General features: G+C 40.4%; 1 protein-coding gene across 1 annotated transcript in view; it reads left to right on the top strand.

The window, feature by feature from the left end:
* The window catches only part of tenm4 (teneurin transmembrane protein 4), a 240,272-nt gene that overhangs the window by 86,548 nt on the left and 127,372 nt on the right, over positions 1 to 26,352 (top strand). The window lies entirely within an intron of this gene.

Below are 26,352 nucleotides of genomic sequence, written 5' to 3'. Positions count from 1 at the left end.
AAAAAAATATGCTCAGCTTCAATCTGGCTAATGGTGTGTATGGGCTCCATTGGGCATCTGTCACAGACTTGATAATTACGGTTTGCACAGCGTGCTTGGTTGGCAGAAAGGGGGGGTATATTGTTTATCTTGGGTGTATTTTTTAATATTTGGTTATAAATTAGTTTTGGATGTCGTGGTGATATTGAGCTTGGAAGATGATGACTGTGCCCAACTAGAACACTTTCAAATAAAGTGCCTTTTTTTTTTTTTTTAAGATGTACCAATTCAATAACATGGCATTCCTTGATTTACCTTGGGAGTAGGGCTATAAACGATTAATCGAATCCAAAATAAAAGTTTGTGTTTACATAATATATGTGTGTATTGTGTATAATTATTTTATATACCGGTATATAAATACACACATGCATGTATATATTTGAGAAATATTTGCATTTATATACTGCATATATATTTTTATGATTTATATTATATATAAATAGAACTATTTTATATATAAACACATTTTTCTTAAATGTATACATGCGTGTGTGTGTATTTATATATACAAAATAATTATACACAATACACACACATATATTATGAAAACACAAACTTTTATTTTGGATTCGATTAATCGTGATTAATCGTTTACAGCCCTACTTGGGAGTACCACATAAATGCTCTTGTATGTGAAAATGGCAATCGTTTTGTACCATATGCATAAACGTCATAGTACCATGGTACTATTACCAAATAATGTACTGACCTACATGTTTTCAAAGATGGCCATTCAACTTATTAACGGCCCGAGGGAAAAAAAAAAGTTTTTAAGGCCCTGATATACTGAACTGCGAACTGATGTGACGTCATTTCGAAACAAAATCTGACCAAACCGTTTGGAGTTGCATCCAAACGTTTTGGTAGTTTTAAACCGCTTGCCAAAGCAAACTTTCCGGAAAAATTTGCCACGACTGGTAAACACCTTTATCACACCTTTGGTAAACTCCCATTGGTCCGTGGTGAGTACATAATTGGTTAGGTGTATGTGGAAATCTTTTCCCGTTCATTTCTCCTGTTCTGTCCTTCGAGGTATACGTTCATCGGTGAAAACATGAACACACTGGAGAGCTGCTTATAGTAGAAAATCAAGTTTACTTCTGATTAAACAAGACACTGACACTGTATTTCATGTTTAATACGGCAAAGCTGCTTGATTTTAGGCAATCTATTGTATAAAGTGCTATATAAATAAACATGACGTGACTTTACTAGAGTGCCGAATTGTAGAGCTCGTGCAAACAACCACATTGCTATGAGCAGATGTTTTTCTTATGCTTTATTAAAATGCTTTCTCAATTCTTGTGCGTTTATTTTGTTATTGAGATGAAAGCACGCGACATATATTTAGGTTACACTTTATTTTAAGGTGTCATTGTTACAGTGTAATTATATATTTAAGTACTGATAATATTAATGAATTGCATGTACTTACTATAGGGTTTAGGGATTTGGTTGAGGGTTAATTGCATGTAATTATGCATAATTTACTGTTATTACTATGGTAAGTACATGTAACATATGTAGTAACAAGGACACTGTAAAATTAAGTGTTACCCATATTTATATATTCATATAAACGCTGCTCTACATGTGGAGCCGTTTATGCGATTCAAAAATATCAAAATGTAGTAGTTTAAGTGTTAAGTTAAGTGTTTTGAGGTCTTAACAAAAATAAGTCCCTGTAGTCATAGTTTGAGTGAAAAGGAATGAACATTGTTGGTGTTCCTCTGCCTATAATGTTAATTTCAGCTGGAAACTGCAGTGGATTGTACAGTAAAGGCACGTTTTTTTGGGAGTTTGTAAAAATGTTGGTAGATCCACGTTTTCCAATGAGCCTATGTTAGAAGTTCTCTTACGTAGAGTTCTCTCCTACTGCGTCGAATCGACGCTGCGGGAAAGATATTTCTTTGTCGAGATTGAAGCCCAAAAATTAATCCTTAATTTTGTAATATGTAAAACGCTTTTCTGTAGCATACAACCCTAGGCGGAGCAATACAGCTCGCCCATTGGCTGCTCCGCCAGAAAAGCACAGCCTATGCGAGGCCAGTGACGCTGACCAATGAGGGCGCTTCGCGCCCTTCTGCGTCATCTCCCGCCGAAACAGGCGTGGCCTAGGTCTATAAATACCAAGCATAGCTGCTTCCACTCCGATTTTCTTTACTTCACGAAGCTACACGCATCGTTGGACCGGATTCGAGCCACCACAGCCGTCTGACACAGCACCTCAGCAGGACGAGCCCTTACCTGAAGCCGCTGGTCATCGCCGCCTTCAGCCGCCGTTCCCTGCTGCGCTTCTCCGGCGTGGAATATCCTTTCAGTCTTTGTGTGTGTTTTGTGTGTGTGTTCGCCTACTGCGTCACACATTTTTTCCTCACAAAAGAGCACGAGTGTCTTTTTAAAGATGTCTCGCGTTTCCTGCGGCTCCTGCCGAGCCGCGCTCATCGACGGGGACCACCACGAACTATGTGTTTCCTGCTTGGGCGAGGAACATGCAGCTATCGCTCTCGGTGATGGCGGCTGCCATCACTGCGACATGATGCCAATCGCGACTCTGCGGACTCGCCTGGCATCTTTCGCTGAAGCTGCTCAACCGCCCCCTGTAGCGCCGCGCCGTAAGAAGCGCCGCGCTCAGCGGGTCCCGGAACCTCCCTCCACGAGGAGCTCGCCGCCGCCGCCGCCGCTAGCTCCTCTCAACGTTTCGCTCGAGTCGCTCACCGACGGACAACAGCCGCAGCACGCCGCTTTGTCCGTTATGGAGGACGACCAGCAAGCTGTATCTGAGGGGGATGACGACTGCTGTTCGCTTCTCGCTTCGGAGAGCGAGGGATGGGCGAGCTCTGTGGATCTCCCCTCCCCCGCCGTTCCGGAACGTCGAGGAGGGAAGATCAGCATCGAGACAGAGCTGATGCGTCTGCTCACACAGGCCGTGTCGAGCCTCGGCCTCGAGTGGTCGACGCCCGAACAACCTGCACTCAACCGGCTGGATGGCCGCTTCCTCGCTGGAGACCGCGCTGCGCCCCCCTCCAGACACGCACCATTTCTTCCTGAGCTTCACGAAGAGGTAGCGAAATCGTGGAAGGCGCCTTTTTCAGCCAGAGTGCGTACTTCTGCCTCGCCAGCATTCTCCGTAGTGGACGGTGCTCGAGACAGAGGCTACCACGCTCTCCCTCCGGTCGAGGAGGCCGTAGCGACTCACCTTTGCCCACCCTCTGCTGGACGGCGGGCTAAGGGAGTCCTACCATCGAAAGCTTGCCGCACATCGTCAGCTCTGAACGGCCGCGTGTATTCCGCCGCCGGACAAGCTGCATCGGCGCTGCACACCATGGCGGTGCTCCAAATCCACCAGGCTAACCTCCTCTGCAAGCTAGACGAGGAAGGCCCGGGCGCGATCAGTGTTCCGGACTTACGTAGCGCCACAGACCTAGCTCTTCGCGCTACAAAGTCCGCCGCACACGCCATCGGCAGGATTATGGCCTCAGCTACTGTTTCCGAGAGACATTTGTGGCTGACTCTCTCTGAAATGGCAGAGTCGGAGCGCTCTGCGTTCCTCGACGCTCCCATTTCAACGACGGGCCTCTTCGGATCCTCCGTGAAGGACTTCGCGGACCGATTCGCCGAGGTACAGAAAACTTCGCAGGCCATGAGACATTTTCTGCCAAAGCGCTCCAGTTCCGTAACAGGCCGCCCTAAACAGCCGCCTGCCCGAACTCAGCAGCGCCCCGCGCCCGCCGCACCGGCCCAGCAGCAACAGGCCCGAGAGAGACCACGGTCTCGCTCCGCCGGACGCCGCCCGCCACCGCGTGGTCCTCGGCCCAAGATGCATGGGAAAGACTTCCCGGGGTCTCAGAATGGGTGCTAGAGACTATAAAAAGAGGCTATTCGCTACAGTTTCATCGACGCCCTCCCCGTTTCACGGAGAAAGTCGAAACAACGGTAAAAACAGAAGTAGCACATCTACTTCGAGCCGAAATAGCGAAGCTATTGAGCAAAGGGGCCATAGAGCCTTTATCTCAAGCTCAGAGCGAAGGGGGTCTGTACAGCAGATATTTTCTGGTACCGAAAAAAGACGGGGGTCTCAGACCCATTTTAGATCTCAGGCATCTGAACAAAGCGCTGACAAAGCGAAAGTTCAGAATGCTCACGACCAGAGCCATCCTCGCGCAGGTTCGCCGAGGAGACTGGTTTATGGCAATAGATCTGAAAGACGCGTATTTTCACATACAAATTGCGTCACGTCACAGGCGATTTTTGAGATTCGCCTTCGAGGGCCAGGCATATCAGTACACAGTCCTGCCATTCGGCCTGTCTCTAGCACCTCGTACATTTACAGTGTGCATGGACGCGGCGCTGGCACCCCTGAGACTCCGCGGCATTCGAATTCTGAATTATTTGGACGATTGGCTGATTCTAGCTCAATCACCTTCAGAACTCATCCGCCACAAGACCCTAATTCTCGATCACCTCGAGTGCTTGGGTCTGAGAGTCAATTGGGAGAAAAGTTCACTGTTTCCCAGTCAAAGGATCTCCTTTTTAGGACTGGAGCTGAACTCGCTGTCTATGACAGCTCGACTGTCATCACAACGCAGGCGAAATTCCCTGCGGATGGCGAAATCCTTCCGCAGCGGCCACATAGTGCCGCTCAAGAGATTTCAGAAAATGCTAGGCCTCATGGCCGCAGCATCGACAGCTCTACAGTTGGGCCTGCTGCGCATGCGCCCACTGCAGTTCTGGCTAAAAGCGCGTGTACCGCGCCGAGCATGGGTCCACGGTCGTTATCGCCTCAAGGTCAATCAGGAATGCGTTTCAGCCCTGACACCATGGAGAGCGTCAGACTGGTACCGGTCAGGTGTAAGCCTGGGGACTTCTTCGAGCCTGAAGGTGGTGTCCACGGACGCGTCCACCTCAGGCTGGGGAGCACTGCTCGAAGGCAGACCGTTTTTTGGCCAATGGGCAAAACGAGTCGAACTACCGCACATAAACTGCCTAGAAATGATGGCAGTGGACTTAGCGCTGAGGCGCTTCTGTCCTCGGATAAAAGGACACCACGTCCTAGTCCGTTCGGACAACACGTCGGTAGTAGCCTATATAAACCGCCAGGGTGGCGTGAGATCCCGAAACCTTTACAGGCTGACGGAACGCATACTGGTATGGGCCCAGCACAACCTGCGCTCGCTGAGAGCGATCCATGTGCCTGGTCGCCTGAATGTAGGACCAGACAGACTCTCACGGAACAATGTTCCGACAGGAGAATGGTCCCTACACACACAGACAGTGCGTCTGCTGTGGAAAACGTTCGGCAGAGCGGAGATAGACCTGTTTGCAAACCAGGAAAACGCTCACTGCCCGGAATTCTTTTCAAAGAGCACGAACGCGCTCGCCAGAGTCTGGCCCCGCCGTCCGCTCTATGCTTTTCCCCCTGTCTCGCTCCTGCCCCAAGTGCTCGAGCGAATCAGGAAAAGCGGATGCTCAGTGCTTCTTGTAGCACCATACTGGACGAATCAACCCTGGTTCCCAGTCTTGATGCAGCTCAAGAGTACTGCTCCGTGGCCGATCCCGGTGAGGAGGGATCTCCTCTCGCAGGCCAGGGGCTCGATTTTGCATCCTCACCCAGAGCTATGGTCCCTTCATGTGTGGGCCATAAACTGGTACCCGCTAAACTCCCAAGAGGAGTGTTAGACACGATCGAGCAGGCTAGGGCCCCGTCTACTAGACGGCTCTACGCTTCCAAATGGTCGGTGTTCTCTGACTGGTGTTCAGACCAAGGTCTATCACCTCTTCAGTGCGGTGAAACGGAGGTTCTCTCCTTCCTGCAGGAGCTGTTGGATAAGGGTAGGACCCCATCCACGCTCAAAGTCTATGTGGCAGCCATATCAGCGTTCGTCAATCCGACGCTTGGCCATGCACTGGGCAGAAACGACCTGGTGGTACGTTTCCTTAGAGGAGCCAGAAGGTTAAATCCTCCAAGGCCTCCCTCAGTCCCCGTTTGGGACCTTTCTACAGTGTTGAACGCTATGAAAGGGGCCCCTTTCGAGCCTATTCACTCAGTTGACATGAAACATCTGTCTCTCAAGACCATGTTTCTTTTGGCTCTCGCTTCAGTGAAGCGTGTGGGGGATCTGCAAGCGCTCTCAGTAAGAGCCTCTTGTATGGAGTTCGGGCCCAACGACTCTATAGTCGTGTTGAAACCGAAGCACGGGTATGTACCTAAGTCCCTCAACACACCGTTCAGGGCTCAGGTCATCTCCCTGTCGGCTCTGCCGGCCTCTGAGGACGGAAATAGCTTTCTTTGCCCGGTCAGGGCATTAAGAGCTTACGTGTCCCGCTCCGCTGTTTTTCGACAGACGGAGCAGCTCTTCGTTTCGTTCAGTGGGCGCTCTAAAGGGCGTGCTGCGACGAAACAGAGCCTATCTCGATGGGTAGTGGATGCCATTGCGCTAGCCTACGCATCTAGAGGTTTGGAATGCCCCCTGGGCATCAGAGCACATTCTACGAGAGGCATGGCCTCGTCGTGGGCTTGGTATAGCGGAATCTCTTTGCATGATATTTGTATGGCGGCAGGCTGGGCCTCCCCGTCTACATTTATAAGGTTCTATAACCTAGAGGTTCCCGCGTTGCAGGCTAAACTGCTCTCGGTCTAAGACCAGGTATAGTGTTCCTGCCCCGCACCGCGGCCCAGGTCACTAATGTTTAAGCATCACTCACCGACAATGTGTCCCATGAGCATGCTATTTACCCCCCCCATATATATCTATTATTTACATATATATGTTATTATGCCCCTAGGGGCCCTATTATAAAGGGATGATGCTATCCTAGCCGCTCTCCCTGTATACTCTTGGTGTAGGCTCTGGCATGCCGGGGCGCGTGCGCGCGCCCTCGGGTGTCTGGGTCGGTCCAAGAGCACGCACGGCGTCTTACAGGGGTTCCCGCAGCGTCGATTCGACGCAGTAGGAGAGAACTCTACGTAAGAGAACGTACTCGGTTACTAACGTAACCTCGGTTCTCTCTAGGAGAGGGAACGAGTACTGCGTCTCATGCCGTGCATGCCCACGATGTGTCGCTTCTGTGACAAAAATCGGAGTGGAAGCAGCTATGCTTGGTATTTATAGACCTAGGCCACGCCTGTTTCGGCGGGAGATGACGCAGAAGGGCGCGAAGCGCCCTCATTGGTCAGCGTCACTGGCCTCGCATAGGCTGTGCTTTTCTGGCGGAGCAGCCAATGGGCGAGCTGTATTGCTCCGCCTAGGGTTGTATGCTACAGAAAAGCGTTTTACATATTACAAAATTAAGGATTAATTTTTGGGCTTCAATCTCGACAAAGAAATATCTTTCCCGCAGCGTCGATTCGACGCAGTACTCGTTCCCTCTCCTAGAGAGAACCGAGGTTACGTTAGTAACCGAGTACGTTTTAAACGTGTTAGTGCGCTTACAGTTATCACGTCAATGTGTCAGACTCATGTTCACAACCAAAAGAAATGCACAGACTAATTACAGAGTAAACCGCTCACTAACTTGGTCTTTCGCTTGCATCCGAATTGAACTTGAAATGATAACCACTCAATTAACGGCGCACCTCGGTTCCGGCGACCCCAAGGGGAGCACGAGCAGGCTTCATATCTGGAGCATTATAACTCCCTCACCTCACTTGTCTTTTGAACTGTTCTCCCTGAGCACCGCCACCATATTATCAACCCACAAAGTGAAGTTAAATCAGGCTGCTATCAGATGAGACATTTCCTCACTTACAGGAGGGCTTCAGCGCGCCGCACAATGGTGTGAAATAGCAGTCTCAGAGAGATGAGGTTACAGAACCTAACCTTGAACAGTGAACAGACAAAAAGATGCTTTCAATGCTAAGAAAAGGCTATTACAAGATTTTAAATGATCCTATTATCAGTTTTTTTTTTTTTTTTTTTTTGACATAATGCAACTGTGTTTGCTGTGTTGTTTTTGTTCAAACTAAAACAATAAAATTGTTTCCATTGAAAAATTTAAAAAGCTTAGAAGTCTTGCATTAGCAACTAACCCAAATGAAATAACTAAGTTAAAGTACTAACATTATTAAAACTAAAACTGACATAAAATAAAGAAATATAAAAAGATTTTTAAAAAAGTAACAGTGAAAAAAAAAAAGAATAACTAAAACTATGAAAATATAAAGATAAAAGCTCATTTTCAATATGAATAAATACGATTATAGTTTATAAATAAAACTAAAATAACGCTGGTCATGCTAACCTGTCTGAGGTTGAACTTGATGCTATTTTGTGGGCTATTGAGATCACAACTTTTGTTTTTTCAATAGTGTAATTATGTATTTGTGTTGCAGAGTGTTTTTCACTGAAGCAATTCACATGCTAACACCTTTATGAAGTTTGCAGTGTGAAAGACAGATAATTGAAAGTGAGAATATTTATTTGTAACCCAAACAAAATGTTTGCAAACTTTTGACCGTGACTTCATGAGCATATGCCAGGTGCAACTGCAACTGTTAATAAATTGCATCCTATTTTTTGCACTTGTGAACTGATTTAAATTCCAGATTTTAATATTAATGCATATTTCAAGTTATTAGTACTGGGGCGGCAAACGGTTTGCAGTCGTGCTCAATAAACGTGCCGTTTTTAGTCCTGACCTTTTCTTTTAATAACGGCTAAGGATCTTCCGTTGAAATGTAGACTTTATTTTGCCTTTCTCTTTGGATATATGAAATATTAATTATAATATTTTTTGACAGACGCTGGGAGTGTCGATATAGTTAAATTTAACAATATATTTGTGATTACAGAACTTTCAAGCATTGTATGTTGTTGAATAAAATAGTTATAGTCTATTATATTAGTCTCAATAATAATAGTTATTGAGAAAAAAATATATAATAAATAAGATTAAAATAAATATTATATATAATTAATATAATATATTAATATTAATTATTATAATAAAATATATTAATTTTCATTCATTATTATTTTCAATCCACTGTTTTATATACAACTATTTCCCCAGCAACATTTTAGGCTGGTTTAAGTTTTTTTTTTTTTTTTTTTTTTTTTTTTTTTTACAACAACCTACTATTATCACTATAAGGCTATTTTTGCACAGCAAGCACCACAAGAAAAAACAACAATCTAGTTTTATTTTTAGACATTAGGACTGCAGCTGGCATTTTGCTTTGAACAATATGTTATCAATATCTTTCTCGTTTGAGGTGCGTTTTTTTTGTTTGCTTTGAATTAAATGGCATTGCAGCCATCGCATCAAAGCACACTGTTATAAACGCATCTCTTTGTAGTAATCTTTGTTATAATTAACTGCAAAACATTTCTTCTTTCATGTAGCCATCAGCATCTTAACGGTTGTTTGTGTGTTGAAAAAGAGAGTGTGCACTGCTAGAATCCAGCGTTTTTGTTCTGTGCTGATTCCCGCGCTGACTGTTGACGAGTGCTAAAAAGTGGTCACGCTTGCGTGACAGCGCAAACATCACTTCAAAGCGGACACCAGAGTGCCGGCGACTTTCGACTCGATTAATCACACTCGTGGTTCTTTTTTTAAATGTTTTTATTTATTTGTTTACTCCTTTTGGCTGAGGCTTTTCCTCAGATGGCGGATTAGCAGAGTTAGTGCTGCCTCATTTGACAGCTCATTCTGAGACTCTAAAGACCCTGGTGGACAATGCGGGCCTGTTATCTGCCGCGCTCCATAAGCGTTAGGTTTTGACGGTGGAGACGGCTTTCACTAACATTCGATCAGAGCCCCGAGAGCTTCCTGAGTACTGGGACCACTGCCGCTAATCACAAACCACAGCAGTTTGCTGAATCATAAAGCCAAAATGCCCCATTCTCTTACATTAGTCTAATGCGTTTTTATTGCTAGCTGCTAAATAATCCGCTGGGATGCGTGCTTTTGCACGTTACGCATCTTTATTTAGTTTTTCTCTGAATTCAGTCCATTCAGATCCAAATGTCTTGGCCTGTAATTAGATATCAAGGATCCCCCCCCCATAAAAAAGTCCTCCTACCTTTAGCTGGAACTCTGTGTAATGTGTTTCTGCGTATCAAAATGACAGATTTATTATGCATGCTCAAATTACTGTAATTAACGCTTATCTGACTGACATCAAAATGTGTGTCATCGACCCTCGTACGTGAAGCGCTGCGCAAAAATATGATATGAAGTATGAGTCAGACCCCAGAGTGGAATAACAGATCTGGAAAAGCGCATAAAAGCCACGAGTAATAAAGTGTAAGGGGGTTTATTTTATCTACATCACATTTTGGTTTCTCAGCTTAGCTCGAGTTATTAAACGGGCTTTGCCTTAAGCATCACTCTGGCTTGAACCGAAGACAATGTTTCATTTCTACGCATTACTGCACACAATTGAAAACAAGCCATAAATTGCATTACATGACACTCTAATTTCAATTAAATGAATTGCATTTCTTCTATGATGTTAAGCTTGGCATTTCGTCTTGGCTTGTTTGGCTGAAAGAGCACATTATATATACAAGCACATGCAATTCAATCCAGTTACATTTATTGTGTTATTGTACATGCATACCATCCTAAGACCCCAGTGAGGAAGTTAAATGAGACATTGTCATAACCGAAGTTCTTAATATAGGAAGAAGAGGAGGAGGATTAAATCTTGGGAAAAACTAAGAGGATATCCATCCTTTGTGAAGCAATTTTTGGAAATATTTATGGGTTAGCCTTATGATTATTAACAAAGCTAGGCAAGTACAAGAACATCCTAATGGAAATTGACCATAGTAGGCTAACCATTGTCTTTTTGAATTTAAATGAGCATATTTTAAATATTAAATTATTTATATTTATTAATATTTTGATGAATTTCAAATGTTAAGATTCAAAGTTTGGGCCTACAAAAAACACACACAAAAAAAAAACATACAAGATCCACACAAAAAAAAGGCAGTTGAATATGAGTAATGATAATAATAAAGTTTCCTATTTTTCCTCCTCTAGACTTCAATTTTTTATATAATCTTAAAATAAAAAAGAAGAAGAAAAAAAACTTGAAATTCCTAATGTCAAAACAGGCTAATCAAATGTCCAGACTCAACTCGAGAAGAAACTTAAGAACTTCTGCCACAAAGCCTATATTCTAGGAAATGTAGCAATTATCAACTCTAGGAATAAATAACTATGTTTTTATAAAAAGTAAACAAAAGAAGGGAAACATAAGCTTTATTAGATTTGCTTCCCCGTCTCCCAGAATGAATGTTAATGATGAAGTGCCTTTCAGCAACCGTAATAATGAAAACAAATGTATTAGTTTCTGCCTCTCTTCTGTTAGAGAGAAATGATTGTAAGAGTTAATATGATTAGCATGCAACCTCATGAATAATCAGAAGATAGCATTGTCAGCAGTGACTGTCTAATATGTTCCACTAAATTGCAATCATTTTTTTTTTCAGTAGTAATTTTATAGACAGTGACATGACAGTTGATGGACATATATTCTATTGATCTAGCAGCTAATGACACTGCATGTAATATTTAACAGTTACATTGAACAGACAGAACAAGGATACAAGCCACTCATAGGAAAATTAATGTTTGAAATGTAATGGTAAAATGGCAGTAACAACGTTCAGTATTTAGTTAAAAGAGCCAGTTGACAACTATTGCTCTAAATTGCACAAACCAACCTATTTACGCTAAAGAACCAACCGTAATCATACAACTATGTTTTTCTTGTATATTGTGTTATATAAACGAGCTTCTCGAACAGGAAGAAATGTAGGGCGGGACTTCATTTTGTCCTTGTGGAATTGATTGGATGCTTGTGGTTTGCTATTGGTCGATTTCATGTGAGTGACAGGTTGCCCCGCCCTCGCGCCAGTAAACACATCAGAGAAGAGATTTTGGGAGGGGAGGGAGGGAGGGAGGGGACGTTATTTTAGTTAAAGATTACGAGGCACATGAATTAAAAAAAAAAATAAGTGCACAGATAAATCATTTATAAAAATAAATACTGTATTATTCCATATAAAACAAACATTGTTTTGATTTCATGGTGACTAAAAACTACTGAAAAATAGCTGCCCGGGGACGTCACGTTAACTAGATTTCCATCAGTGGACGGAGTTGCTAGCCTGGTTGAAACTGAGAGTGGGTCTGGGGAAGGTTCATTCACAACCCATTTCCAAAGGGGCGTCACCAACGGACGTCACTCAAATGCCTCTGGGCGCAATTGACCCTTCGCAGGGAGCTTGATTGACAGGTGATCTGACCAATCATACTTCGCCATCCGCCATTTTGTCGAACATGGTGTGACGTGATAGCAGCGTAGCTTGTCGGACATAGCGACAGTAACTAAGGGGGGCGGGTCTTTGCAAACGGACCTAAAACCAATCAGAGTGATCGTCATTGTGTAAACCCTGCCTCAACGTTTGTGATTGGTGCCTCAATTAGGAAAAATTGGAAATGGGCTTGAATGGGCTCTTTGCCAGACGGACTTGCAGAGCAAATCTCAAATTTGCCGGAAGTTCGTCTGGGTTTTCCCAGGCTTCTGAGTTGCTGTAAAAAGAACGCACTCGACAAGCTATTTAAAGCTAGGCTGATGCTAACCGACCATTCTCCGTATCACTGAATTAAAGCTCATAATGAGTCTGAAAAGGAAAATGAGTCATTTAGTTCTGTCCTGCACATATGTGTCGTCCAAAGTAGTTTCTGTAGAACAACCTTGAGTCTGTTGCCCATTAAAAAGCAGCTCAGAAATGCCGCTGCCTACCTGATGTCATTCAGGAGGGTTTTGGCGTGAATTTAGCCTTTTCTTTCCCTCAGAGGTGCTCACAAAGCACTGCTGTCACCATCTCACCGGAAGCCTTATCGCTGATGTATGGATGGCTTGCTTTTTTTTTTACAGATTTGACCCCATACAGACCACATCCACAGAGGGTGGGAGTCTGAACTATAGCAATGGAAACCTTTATGTTTTGACTTTTTCGTTTTTTGTCATCGCTCTTCAGGAAGCCAGAAGTGTCGTAACCGTGCATAACGACCAAACAAAGTTGGTCACACCATTGGGAAACTCTAAATTCTTTACAATATCAACACACTCGTATCAAAACTTTAAAACCCTGTAGTCAATAATTGTATCCCCTAAAACTCATAATTGATCACCAAAATGACATATTTAAACCGTTTTTTTTTTTTAGATCACTGCAGTTTTAAAGAGAACATACTCCGGAATGGTGTTGACTTATGAATTTGTACATGGTTTGTCTTAAAACACATTAAAACACCACATAGACATATAAACAACTTAAAAAACTTGATTTTCACCACAGAGGAACTTTAAGAATTTGTATGAAGAGGGAAAACATTTTTTTTTTATATATTTACTATATTGAAAAAACATTGGTACACTCAACACTCAGAAATTGCTAGTAAATTTCACAAAAAATTATAAAGAAATGACAAGTAACATTGAATTTAGACATTCTTAAGTAGAAAACTAAAATAGTATCATGATCTTTATTTACAAATTCAAACATAATTTGTTTACAGTGTACAGTCAAAGGTTTTCCTTTGCATTTTATGTTGCCGTACAGACGACATTGTCGTCAAAACGCTCCACGTTCACACGGATCCGTGAAAACGTCTAAAAACGCTGTATTCTGCTACCAGGCCTGCAGTTGGCGATGCCACTTTGTAAAAAAACTCTACCCACCTGTAGACTGAACATGCAATAATCATACACATCATGTCACAGTTTTCACAAATTCACATTTGTAGTTTACACTGAGATAATAAGAGTATTGTTTTCAAGAACTTGCACTTTGAAACCTGTTTTCAAAGGTTTTAAGTTTTCAGGCCTCCAAAACACCGGTGTCATGCACATTTTTAGTTGAAAAGGGTGTTGTGTAAACGTACCCTTGCATTTCACGTTTTTATGCCACCCAACTTGTACGACTTCTTATGAATTTGCCATTTGCCGAAGAATTTGCCATTTGAATTTGCCATTTGCCGTACAAATTATTGCGCATTCTGGATGAGATCGGGTTGTTGAAGTCCATATGAAGGACTGTGAAACCAACACTGCAGGAGATGTTAGAGAATGGTTTTGTAAAGTTCATGGCATGCCGTAATAACGACTGTCCGATTGGGGCTTGGGGCTTTCCATGTGTGCACATATAGTCAGGATTTGTGCTGACTGGAAAACAAGGCCTCAACCGAACCTCATCAGTGCGAGAGTTTGCCGGTCGAAGATCTGTAATGAGCTGTTGCTCTACTTCTCATTACTCGGTCCAAGAGAGGACCCAACAGGAACAGCACATAAATCAAATTCAGGCCTTTCTGGTTTAAAAAAGGGAAAACAAATGAGAATGTGGGCTGTGGCTCTCCAATAAATTACTCTGTGTCGTTACTGTAATAATATATGATGCGATGCATGTTTTTTTATTTGAACCATGATATGACTTATTGGCTGAAGTATCCATTTCCAAGCAGGTGAGGTTGGGGCTTATCGCTAAATGAAGGCTTTGCGCCAGAGATATGTCACTCAGAATCTAATGGAGATGCTGTTTGTTATATTATCCCTCTTTTGTGCATTTGATATTTAGACCATTAGCAACCCACGTACTGTGTAAACTAACGCAGCAGGAGGGTCTTTCTCATCCCCTCGCATTTCATGCATTTATTTCACACAGATTTGTTTTGTGACTGATTTGTGTTATGTTTGAGACAGGAATAGTCACAGAAATGGTTCATTACCCCATTCCATTAATGGCAAAACAATTCGTATCAATCATTTATATGCAATAGTTCTCCGTGATAACGCTGGTAATGTGCCACCGCGTATGAATTCTATTATGCGCGTTCTTTTCTTTCATGCAGTTTGAGTACATTTTCGCATATTTCTTGGATGGTGGTCTCAGCAAATGTGTAGAGAATGGATCAATACTTCATCCCTAGCTAATCGTAAACCATGGCAACAGCTCGAGCTGGCAGAGATTGGACTTGTACTGAGCTTTAGAGAGAAATGCAGTCTTAAAACGTCAGGATATTGCAAAATTAGCATTTAGCCGTAGCGCCATAAGGCCTGCTGCTTACAAAGAAGAAGAAAACATCTGTGGATCTGCACAGGGAGATTTTGAGGTGTGTATGGGTAACAGTTGGTGGTCCATACACCGCTGAGGTGTTGGTCGCAAGTTTGTTCTTATCGAAAATAGGAAAGAAACGATGATGAAGGCAACTATATATAATAGTGTATAGTAAGGATAGTAAAACAAATAGGCGAGAAAGTTGTAAATAAGGAGAAAACATATCTTGTTGTTGATGTTAACTTTTATAGTATTTTGACCCAGATTATTCTGTGACTTGGTGAAAGCTAGTCAAAATAGCCAGATGCCAACATGGACAGGTTACCTGATATCCCCTCATCCTTAAAAACAAAGCAAAAGTACATAAACAGGATTTGTGCCAATCGCAATTTTTTTCCTGTGAATTTACTGGCTGAGAGCATGAAACCATCAGGATTCGAGAGATATTTGGAGCCCATGATCCTTGTTCAACCTATGTCATTTGAATATTTTTTTCTAATGTTGGGTCTTTGCCGTTCATGCTAATATTGATTTATTTCAGTGTTTGAATTTCAAGGACATTTTGGTTGGGTGTCCAGAACCAGCTTAAAACCACTGTGCCATAGAACACAAACTGAATACTTGCACGTTTACGCAATTACAAGGGGAAAAAAAATACTTTGTATTCCATTAAAGGTGTCATTTGTCTTTTCTATCTTTTCTCAATTATAATTATTTTCATTTTTATTGTTACTTTTTTATCCTTTTTATCATGATGTGGCTAACTTTTGTTTACACAATGTATAAATCCTAATAAGGAAGAATTTCAGATTTTTTTTTTTTTAAATAATTTACCAAAAAAACTGTCACTGTCATAAATTTGCATTACTTTCTAGAAATCACAAATTTCTTGAACTCGACTAAAGTGTGAACAACACGGTTTATTATCAATCCTGGTTTTTAGTCTGAAACTCATTATATTAAAAAGTCAAACGACTGTAAACTCATTCGCTGTTAATTTCAGCTGAAAATATCCAGGTAACAGATTTCAGGATTGTGCAGTTTAACACCTGCTGTGTTTCAAGTCTTACAAGGCCATATTGAATTTTGACAGGTTTCTTTATAAAGTTTTTGCATCAAAACTACAAAAAGTGAGAACATCTCACCATCTCTTGTTTTAAAAAGTTAAAGGGTTTACTTTTTCACTCATAAATAATTAATCGTGGATACTTTTTTACTTCCACTCTAGCAATGTTTTTTATATACCGTAAGCGTTTAAGTACTCAGTAACACTGACATACAGTAGTATCTTTACTTGTACTTAACTACAACTTCTCAATACTTTTCCCATCCCTGGTAAAGTTTCTCTGTTCATCTTTCAACGTAACTCCCCACTGAGAGAAAAGGTTTACGTTTCCGCACGCCTTTTATATGGAAGTGGTGCATTAGAGCCGCATGATCAACTGTGTGCATCTTTCTGCAGGGTGTATTTTAGCATTTTATTAGGCCAGGCCCTCGATGCACAGAGGCGCCATGGGTACGGGTATGGTGCCATCCTCGCGCATCCACGCCGCAGGCTAGCCACATGCAGCACTAATGAGCTGCTTACATTTGCAGGCTTGGCTCGCTCTCTCCACCACCAAAAGTAAACTTTTTGAGTCTTTAAGAGGATTGTGAAGGATTTCTTGATTACTTTGTCCTCATGTTTGATATAGAACAGACCGAATGAACAAGCACGTGCTAATTAACGTGTCATTAGCATTGTTGTGTTAAGAGTCAGCCATGTTCGTCCTAGTGGCTACTGACGGAGTAACTGCTTGAGGAACATGTGTTTTAAACTGATTAACATGATCTGGCCTCTTTGATGTGGGAGCGTGTCTAGAGAGCTCCGCGTGAAGGCGATTAGTAGACGGTTTTTAGGCCATTCGCTCTGTGAGATGGGACCTCGGAGGAGATGCTCGCTCGGTTCAGGGACGGAAGAGCTCGCGCGTGCCGGTGAGGGACACGAGGACGTTGGCGGCGAGCTCGGAGGATATCGTTAACGCGGAGCGATGAAGAGATGTGAACCTGCCCTTCGTATTTCAGAACAAAGAGAGCCCCAGGGATGTTTGAATGGGCTATCTTGAAGGGGATTTGGCAGTGTCAGGCCTTGTCATGTCATGCGAGCTGAGTGTAAACATCAATAGCAGACAAGAAAAGATCAGACGGATCCAGATTTCAGACTTAAATCCTGACAGCAAAGACTCTGAAGGCTTTATCAGTGTAGGAACATTGCTGCTCGGAGCTCAGCATGTCTTTCTGAGTGCAAGATGTTGGCTGGAGAATGTTGTGAGATATTTGGATGCAAATTTAGGAATTTAAGTTTTATTGTTAAGATTAGCCAAACACAATGATATCATATTTGTTGGAAATGCCACCTAAAAATGTTTTGCATTTGTTGCATAACCATTTGGTAATGCTAATTTTATGTTAACACTCAATATTATCACATATATATTATACATATGATTGGATGAGCCACTGCCGTATAAAATAGCTCTTCTGCTGTTGTTTTTTGCTTGTGAATTGTTTAAATCACTAAATGATGTATCACTACTGCTGAATTATTAGATAGTGTCCATGTTTGACAGCAAAATGCAAGAAAATCCTGTTATTTTATTAATTTAGTTTTCACTAAATAGTTATAGTTAGTTAAAAAAACATGTTTAGTGGCTTCAGACTTTTGGATAGATTCACCTTTATTGATTTTTCCATTTTTCCAACCATTAAAGATACATATTTTACTTTTCTTTTTCTTTTTTTTAGTTGTTCAAATTCATATTTATATCCTGACAATAAAAACATAGAATGGACAAAGTCTATTTTTTTTTTATAAATAAATTACAAGAAAGTCTTTACATTAAATATCATTTCTTTTAAAAGAATATGTTTATTGCTTCTATGCATTTATGCAAAACTCAAACAGTAATTTCAATGAAGCTCTAAGATGATAATTTTTTGCGAAATAAGGGTTATATATTAGGCCTTAATGTTGATATAATTTTATTTATAATTCAAGAAAAGCAAAATTGCTTTACCCATGAGCACCTCCTTCTTACGTTTAATTCTTGAAATATCCACCAGATATTTTTGGTCCATCTCTACTTTTAGACCCAACTTTATACTGGCCATTTTACAGTTGCTGATCAATCGGGTTTTAGATTAGGAACTATCTTTCTTTTTTTATTTACAGTACACACCTGTTTTGTTTGGCTATTGTCATTCATTCAAATTTCCAATGCCAGGATCTAGCGTTGTCCACCATTAGTAGAGATGGGTCTCAGGGGGCCACGTTACGGCACATACAAACTGGACAAATCCTTGACATTGTGTCGAGGAGAGATCTTGTGGATTCATTGAATTCAGCCGTAGACGCATCAGCTGAAGTGTCTCCGTAGCGGCAGCTGCATGTGTGAAACCTAAACAACAGTTGTCAGATTTACGGCCTGGATGAGAAAAAAAAAAAAAATCCCCATTCAGTGTTCTTTTGATTCCAATCTCCAGGCTTCAATCTGGTCCCTCGTGTCGTGTGCCGCCACTGAGCAGGAGAACAGATGGCGCCTTTCAGCAAGGCGGAGAATTGCAGAGAGGAGTCCCTCTCGCTCCGAAAAAGAAAAAAGACAGGGAAACAAGAGAAGGTGAATGAAGAAGGTGAGGAAAGACAGGCAGGGGACGGTGACTGAGAAGAGAACGTAGGCCCTGTCTACTGTAGATTTAGCTGTCTTAAACTCACTGGATGAGATGTGTACTGCTATCTCTATATAATATTTTTTATAGTATATCATTAATTACATTAGACTGAAAATCATCAACATGTGCATTTACATGCACAACAAAATGGATGAAAACTAGCAAAAAAATGCAACTCATAAAAACCTGACAAGAAAACCACATTTACATGTCTGGCTTTTCTCCAGTTTTGGTTTTAAAATGGGATATTATGAATAAAATGCATACTAAAATCAAAATAAACCACAAGGCGGCTAAAAAGGTGTCAAATCTTGAATGTTTTTCAAGAATAAAATACAACTGTGAAGTTCAAAAGATTAAGAAAGCAAAACCCGCCAGCTTTGGTATTGATTATTCTCTGGACTAATAGTTTGGTTGGGCCTAATTACTGTTTTTTTATTGTATCCTCTCAGAAAGCAGGAAGTGCTGCAGTGATGGTTTCAATGTGTTGTTTGGGTTAGTCCTAAATGGTGCTTTTGTCTCTGCGGTCGTTAAATGCTGTTTTATTAGGCAGAAATATCATTTCCATTAATGCATGGTCAATGAAAGAAAATATTTGTGTGTATTTACAACTCTCATGCATACGTCGCTGCTCAAATGCAAACATATTGATTTTGTGCTGCCTAGATGGCAGAGTCTAGGAAAATTATGACTTTTCCAATTGCGATCCGCCTTCCACTCATATTTGTGTGGTTTCTTGATGATACTTGATGATCGTGAATATGGTAATGGTGCTCACTCTTGTGCTGACATATTTGCTTCTGAAGTTTGGGCGAAAACGCATGGAAGGACTTTAGTTATGCATTTATTTTCAAGTGGGATTAGGGGTGGGGCTTTCTCACTCTAGAGAGCATTTGATTAGACAAAAATCTGTGTAGTGCGGGATGAGTCATCAGTATTTTTGGTCCATTTTCACAGAAGAGAATGACTAACTTTTAAATGTGCATATCTGCTAAAAGCTAATTTTGTCAACTTGTAGGAGTACGATAGCATACCAGACGAGCTCAAAGCTAACACACATGGTCTAAAAGCAACAAAACATTAATTTTGATTTCATGGGGTGTTTTCCGCTTGCCAAAAAGTCACTTGGCTGAATGCTTTTGAAGTTCCAGCCAAAAACTCCAACCGACGAGAGAGTTCACCATCAAACGAATCATCAATGCATGAAAGCTGGATGTCTAGGGACTTTTTTTTAGCTTTCTCGCTGTTTAAATGTGTGTATATCTTCTGCCCATTTATGGAAGAAGGGATTAAAGGGATATTGTTTCTGCAGATGAGCACAACTTTCACTCTTATCAGAACGAGATGTGAGATCTCTGGCGACAGAACTTGACCTTTCGACGATGATAAATCCACACCTGAGGTGATGGTGGGAGTTTTGGCCACTGATAATCTTTGATTTGACTACTGGGAAAGTGGAGCAAAAGATGTTTATTCAGGAACAAATCCTACTTGACAAAATTGTGGACATGGTGGTCAATTACTTTAGGAACTACATGTTTTCATTGGATATGATAATATTTTAGGATTAGGTGTCTATGTTACACAGAATGACTCATTCAGGTTACTCCTCTTTTTTTTCTTTTTTTTGCCCATAGCAAATAGTCACTTGGCGATTCTCTTAATTTTAGTGCTTGCGTGTTATACATTCAGAGATCTTGTTATCTTGAAGGCAAGAGCCAGGGAACTTGGGCTAAATTATTGCTCTTTAATTCTCCTGTCAGCTGCAGAGTCTTTTCAGCCTTGGGCTTCCTTTTAGTAACCATAATGGTTATAGTGAATATGAAGACGTGCCTAAGCTCAAGACAAAAGAACACCTCTGTATTTCTATATATAGAACGACAAAGATTGTCTGAGGGTGTCGTTTTATACAGATAATGTGAATATAAACTTCAGTACCTAAAAAGTATCAAGCAGTGCCATGGAAATTACAACGTGTTTTAGGATTTGGTAATAAATAATTTTGCATGTGGTATCAATTTTAGTTTGTTATTGTTGTTTTAAAGAACCCTTAAAGGAACACTCCACTTTTTTTTGGAAATGGGCTCATTTTCCAACTCCCCTAGAGTTAAACAGTTGAGTTTTACTGTTTTTGAATCCATTAAGCCGATCTCCGGGTCTGGCGGTAGCACTTTTAGCATAGTTTAGCATAGATCATTGAATCTGATTAGACCGTTAGCATCTCTCTCAAAAAAATTAACAAAGAGTTTTGATATTTTTCCTATTTAAAACGTAACTATTCTGTAGTTACATTGTGTACTAAGTTGTGATTTTCTAGGCCAATATGACTAGGAACTATACTCTCATTCCTGCGTAATAATCAAGAAACTGCTGCCGTATCAGCAGACGCAATGATATTACAAATTTAGTGCTGGTCACGTTGGAAGTTACCTAGCTGCGGACTATTGGCCTAGAAACTAGTCATATTGGCCTAGAAAATCACAACCTTATATTTTCTGTCGGTCTTAGTACACGATGTAACTACAGAAGAGTCGAGTTTTAAATAGGAAAAATATCTAAACTCTTTTGTCATTTTTTGAGAGAGATGCTAACCGTCTAATCAGATTCAATGATCTATGCTAAGCTATGCTAAAAGTACTACCGCCAGACCCGGAGATCGGCTGAATGGATTCGAAAACGGTAAAACTGTTTAACTCTAGGGGATTTGGAAAAAGAGTCCATTTCCAAAAAAAAGTGGAGTGTTCCTTTAAAAAAGGAGGAACTTGACCGTACCATGTTACGGTGATGCTACAATACTTGTACAGTACAGGACTTGTTCTCAATCCACTTCTTGGTTGTCTTTGCAATTTGGGCGGGAGCATTGTCTCGTTGAAAAATAAAATCTGATCATTCCTCTTTAGATAACTTTTCAGATCAAGCCATTTTGCTAAATTCTCCTATAATCCAAAGCATTAAATTACTTTTTAAAGTAAAGTAGCACACCAATCCCAGCAGCTAAAAGCCTCCCCACACAATAACACTCTTCCTGCATGGTCCACTGTGATAGAGATGCATTTATTATTATATTTCTCTCCAGATTTTCAAAAACACCGCTCTGGAGCATGACCATTGCAACATTATTAAGATTCATCACTCCACGCCACTCTGAATCATATAAATGTTTTCTTCTTATTAAATTCTACACACCTTTGGAGCACAGGAAGCGAAATCGTGAATCTCTCCGCAGAAAGCCGTGCTTAATATTTGATGCGTCGACGTGCTCTTTAGGTCTTCTTGCCCACTAAGCACAGCAGCACTGTCATAAAACCACACTGCCCTATGGCCTCGTATACTTCAGCCATTTTATGGATGCGAGAACTGTGGCACTAACTCATTTCCTGCCATTTCATCCTTCTTTTCAGCATCAGCAGCTGTGCTGTTGTGCGGCGGACAATCGATGCCCCTTCATCTGCCCTGCCATTACGTCGGTTCTCCATCAAACTGCGCTTATAAGTGAAATCCAGTATCTCCAGCAGAATTGTATAGATGCCACTCTAATATTCCCGTTCTTGTTATTGTTGATCATATAATGCATGCGTCGGATAATGCGCGCGACATCCGACTTCATCTATTTAATTTGGTGGAAGAGGCCGCGTAATGGTACGGATTGACTGCCCGTAATGCAGCTGTATTGATTATAATGACATAATTTACGGAGCTCTTAGCGAGAGTGAATTAAGCGGTGTGACGTCTTATTTGAAAGCCTCACTGACTAAAGCATCTTGATTCGCTGGGCTTTTTGATGTTCGCTTCGGAGTGTAAAGTACGTTTGAAGATGGCCCAGAGGCCAGGGCGGTGTAATTCAAGCGTCGAGGCCGAGCTGAACAGAAAGCTGCCCCTGCTGTTTGTACCAATTGCCCTCGCAATCGGCTCTCTGTTCAGCCGGGTCTCCCGGGAGATTGCAGGATACAATGGGTTGCCGTGGCGACAGGAAAAGCTCAGTCTACCTGCTTGGCCTGCTGGTCTAATTAGGTGACTCCTGAGTAGATTAGGGCCTCTGTTAGTGTGGGTGGCCCCGCTGCGTTCCTGCCCCAGGAGCACTGCAGTCATCGGCCCGGCTTGAAGGGCAGGCCACGGGGGAAAGTCTGTCAGGAACTGGAATAAGAGCAAACGGCTGAACGAGAACTCTGACTCAACTTATGCCAGGCCACAGAGATCTGCTGGGATGAAGAATAATGCGACTGAAGAATTAAACACCTTTTTGGTGTTAAAATTATTTCTTCTGTCCGAAGTTATGCCGAGGTTATAAACTTTAAATAAGTTATTCACTGGTTATTCACACAAAATTGTGGCCCTGTGGCACTTAAAATATTTTTTTATAATTATTATGTTAGATGATGGTTACAAATTAATCAGAAATTGCAAATTAATAAATTAGTTATTTATTTTTTCAATTATTATAGTCAGAAATACTACTACTACTACTACTATTAACATAAAATAATAGATATTAATATTATTGTATATTACATAGAATACATTTTGCATACATATTAAATTATTGATATACTATCACAATAGGAACAATAATGATATGTTATATCATAATAATAAAATGGTTGAAAATCAATATTAATTTATTGTTTAAAATTAATAATAATAATTAGTAATAACAATTGTAAATCAATATTAACTTGTTTAAAACTAATATTTATTATTTTAAGCAATATAATAATAACAACATCAAATAATAAACATTCACTTTACACATATTAATAAATTAATATTGTCTTATAGTACTTTTGTAATAATAATAATTAATATTTATTTATTGTTTAAAATAATATTGATAATTGTATGTGTTGAAGCAATAATATAATAATCATAATAATACAAATAATAATCAGATACACTTTTGTGACACACACATACGCGCACACACACACACACACACACACACACACACACACACACACACACACACACACACACACACACACACACACACACACACACACACACACACACACACACACACACACACACACACACACTTACTATCTTTGTGGGGACTTTCTCCATAGACGTAATGGTTTTTATACTTTACAAACTTTATACTTTACATACTTTCTGTGTGATTTATAAGCTTGTTTCCTCTCAGGGATCTCAATTTAGGTCCCCACAGTGACACGAGTCCCCATGAGTCTGTGTGCATTGAGGTTGAAGTCCCCACCGGGATAGAAAAACATGAACACACACACACCTTACTCTCCTTCATAGTGCTTCTGTAAGTCAGAGAAATGAAAATAAATTACGCAAGGTAGAATTAATTAAACACAGACCGCAACAGCCTGCAAGACAAATGCACCCCTCCGCCGGCACACAGACTCTGCTCATGCCCCTCTGTGACTTTCAACACGTTTAAAGGACTTTAATAAGCAGAAGACGTGATTAATGGCGAAATAAACTTGCTCTAGGTTTAAAAGTAAAACTTATTTTAAAAAAAAATCCATCCATGCATGTTTTGAGATTTAACTTTTTTTTTCTTTACAAGTTTAGGCAAAATGATTTGACTCACGATTAGAAAAGTAATTTATCCTGCTTTTACATCAGATGAAGTGCCCCAGATTCTATCCATTTAATTCAGACTTAATAGAAAAGTATTCAGCAGAGAACCAAAGATAAACACCTCAATACTCATCTTTTAGGTTATGGACACTAATACTTGTCCTTAGTTAAAAACAAATCCTTATTCCTGTCGTTCCAAACCAGTTGTACGACTTTTCACTTCCGAGACTTTCATGCTTCAACATGCCATCAATTCATGTAGAACTGGATATATAGTATGTCTAAACATTTTAATATAGTTAAACATTCTCAAAGTTATGTCATTTCATAACTGGATCAGTAATTTACAGTACTGAGAGGAATGCTGTTTTTTTCTGAGTTTTTCACCGGTCAGATGTTTATTAAACAATGAAACACAAGCACAAAGAATTCCTGTGTAAATCATTCATATCCTTTCTTATTTGCAATTTATGCAAAGAAAGTATGACTTAACTGTTTTTTGCTGAACACACATGATCAGTTTAGTTGCACCAAATTATTTCTTATACACCAAAGTAATAAACAAAAATTTTGAACTTGACTACAATTTTAGCTCTAAATGTAAATTATTTGCCGATGTATAGCATGTTCTCTCTGCAAGTTTTCCTGCTCATTTTTAGGTGGATTACAATATTATAATGTGTTTTAAGACTTGTCAAATTAAAGTGATGAATGGAACACAAGACATGCATCATTAAGATCAAACCGCTTGATTGACACTTTAATGGATCATATGCTAATTCCACTAATTGTTTCTTAATTCTCTTTCACTCAATCAGCTGTGTCTCGTCCTAGCAGTAATTACACATACGCACCAGAAATATAAAGCAAAAATGTTTTTTCTTTAATTCCTGAATGATATTCCGTCAACTTGTCAGCTTTCACTTGACAATATATGGAAAGAACGACTATAAAACTTAGTTCTCAGAATATAAACCCCATCTAAGTCTTAAAACTGGGCAAACTTTTTGAACTTGGGCCAGTACTTTTGTTCTTGAAATGTTCACTCGTAGATAGTTTCATATCTTGCTGGAAAAATGCTGCTATTGTTCTCGTTCTTATGCTGTCTCAAATCTCTCAAGAGTTTGCTCAGAAAGAAAAGATCAGCACATTTTTAAGTGGAAACAAATATATAGTGTGTGTGTGTGTGTGTGTGTGTGTGTGTGTGTGTGTGTGTGTGTGTGTGTGTGTGTGTGTGTGTGTGTGTGTGTGTGTGTGTGTGTGTGTGTGTGTGTGTGTGTGTGTAAAACTATCTTTGTGTGGCCTGGTTTGAGTTTTAGTGAGCACAAGGATAGTCAAGTAAGGGCATTTTGGTCGGTCCTCATTTGTGTGTGTGTGTTATACAGAATTATACAATATAAAAACCATTACGTCTATGGAGAGTCCGCACAAAGATGGCGAACAAGCTGTGTGTGTTTGTTTTCTCCCAGCAGTCGGTTTCATTCTCATGTCTTATGATAGTTGTTCTGTTAATTCTCCAATACTGTACAACAATTGTCCAAAATATCATCCAAAATATCATTGCTTTTATAATTTGTTGTGTTGTGTGATTTAAGTAAATTTAACAAAACCTCTCAAGAACCAGTTCATATATCTATTTCAAAATATAAAGTTAATTAAAAGTTAAGCACCCCCTTTCCAAAAAAACCCTCTTTACTGCAAAAACATTTTTTAAATATATAAAAATAATAATTTTACATTTAAAAATTGTGTGTGTGTACACATATTTATTGTGTAGCCTTTATGCAGATTCAGTTATTTAAAATAAAAGTCAATACAAAAATAGAGACATTTATTACAAAAGAGTATTTAAAAAGGCTTTGATTTCTTTATGCAAAATGTAATTTCTCATGTCTGGTTTATTTGACCCCAAAATAAAAATATATATATTAAAAACATAATGAATTAAGCATATTTCTTACCTCCAAGTCTCATACTG

This window comes from Phoxinus phoxinus, assembly GCF_949152265.1.
Source record: "Phoxinus phoxinus genome assembly, chromosome: 4".
Classification (NCBI taxonomy): domain Eukaryota; kingdom Metazoa; phylum Chordata; class Actinopteri; order Cypriniformes; family Leuciscidae; genus Phoxinus; species Phoxinus phoxinus.
This window is presented reverse-complemented; position numbering and strand designations above follow the sequence as displayed.